At 41.3% G+C, this 1984-nt stretch overlaps 1 non-coding gene across 1 annotated transcript; it reads right to left on the reverse strand.

The window, feature by feature from the left end:
- Positions 1-232: 232 nt before the first annotated feature.
- On the reverse strand, positions 233-305 carry TRNAR-UCU (transfer RNA arginine (anticodon UCU)). Its single transcript has one exon. It is a non-coding gene; the product is annotated as a tRNA-Arg (tRNA).
- Positions 306-1984: the final 1679 nt, after the last annotated feature.

The raw sequence follows: 1984 nt of genomic DNA on the forward strand, positions 1-1984 counted from the left end.
AGAATGTCCCCATCCTGCTCACGGGAGCTGGGCCATTACACCTCTGCCCACCAGCCACTGGAGGCCGGTGGCCCTAGGAGGCGTGTGACCTGGGGTCAGGCAGCTTTCTGCCAGGGGGGTCCACTCTGCAGGCCCTGGCAGGAGGCTGCCTGGGGACCACACTCCCTCAGAGGTGAGCAGCAAGCCCCTTTTTTTTTCTTTTGGCCACACAGCGCAGCATCTGGGATCTTAGTTCCCTGACCAGGGATCAAACCCACGACCCCTGCGTTAGAAGCGCAGAGTCTTAACCACTGGACCACCAGGGAGGTCCCAGCAAGCCCTTCTTGGATGGGGATCTGGGCAGTGGGCCAGGCCATCCCCTACTCAGTAGTTCAGATGAAGAGCTCCTAGAACGCGGTAGACGCGTGTTCTTTGGTCCCCTCTAAACATCTGCTGTTTCTTCACCCTCCCATGTTTTCCTGCCTCCTACCTACACTGAGATGTTTCTGAGATCAATACTAAGTTGATCATCCTCCGCAAGGCCCAGACTTTTACATTGAAACCTGGTCCATTTGCCCCTTAAGAAGTTAGTTGTCATCTGTGTTGTCAGGGCTCTCCACTCTATAGCTACTATTTTTCCGTTTTTAGTAAATAAGAAACTTGTAGGTGGACACTCTGAAACTATGTAAATACTCTGCTTCTTGCCAAAATCTCCCTCCCCCAATTTGGCATGCATACTGGTTCTTGCCTAAATCTATTTTTACCAAGATGGTTTTTACATGGCGATTTTGTACTTCCATCAGTGCTACTGTGTTTGTTAATCAGAACTCCACTGTATGCAAGAGCTTTCCCTTTCTTTCCATATATCTACTAATTTATTATCTATTGTCAATATGGACTCATGGATTCTTTTTTTTTTTTTTTTGGACTCATGGATTCTTATTTTATTTATTCTGTTATTGTTCTTATGTACCTTGCTGCTCAAATTACCCCAGACTTGGCCAGTGAAAGCCCCTTCATTTTTTTAATATATCCTCATCATTTTCTGAGCACTTCCTTATTTTCTGGCACAGTAACATATTCCAGGCTCATCTTGATTTTCTCTGCCCCAGCCTTTGAATAAGCCATTTCTCCATGCACCCCTGGTTCATTTTTGTGGAGAATTGTATTTAGAAACGAAGGTGTGGGTTCAGGCTTTGCTCGTTGCAAATGAGTGACTGAGCATCATTGAAATAATAAATTTATGTGGATACCTCTAATTAGAATCCGACCTAGGCTCTTGCTTGCCTTTCCCCATTCCATACTTGTATCTCTCATCTTCTATATTGCCCTGGCTCTCAAGAACTTTACTATAGTTATTCATTTGCTCAGTTCTGCAATACCCACAAAATGGTTTCATAATACTGATACCACTACAACAAACCTATTGAGAAGAGTTCAAGGTTAACCTTTTTTTTTCTTTGGACTGAAGTCAAAATACTATCTTCAACATTTTCTTGCGGTACTGGCATAAAGACAGACCAGTGGAATAGAATAGAGAGGTCCCAAAATAAACCCTCACATATATGGTTGAATGATTCTCAACAAAAGTGCCAAGGCCTTTCAAAAAGAAAGGACAGTCTTTTTAACAAATGGTGCTGGGAAAACTGGGTATTGATATGTAGATAAATGAAGTTGAACTCTTACTTATACAAGGTACAAAAATTAATTCAAAATGGATTAAATACCTAAATGTAAGACCTAAAATTATAACACTCTTAGAAGAAAACATAAAAGGAAAGCATGATATTGCATTAGGCAATGGTTTGTTGGATATCTCACCAAAAACATGGAAAACAAAAGAAAAAGAGATAAGTTGGACTACATCAAAATTAAGTGATTTTGTTTATCAAAGGAGACAATCAACAGAGTGAAAAGACAAACCATGGGATCAGAGAAACTATTTGCTTACCATATATCTGATAAAGGGTTAATATCCAGAACATATAAAGAACTCCTAAAACTC

The sequence above is a fragment of the Balaenoptera acutorostrata genome, chromosome 7 (genome assembly GCF_949987535.1).
Source record: "Balaenoptera acutorostrata chromosome 7, mBalAcu1.1, whole genome shotgun sequence".
Lineage (NCBI taxonomy): Eukaryota > Metazoa > Chordata > Mammalia > Artiodactyla > Balaenopteridae > Balaenoptera > Balaenoptera acutorostrata.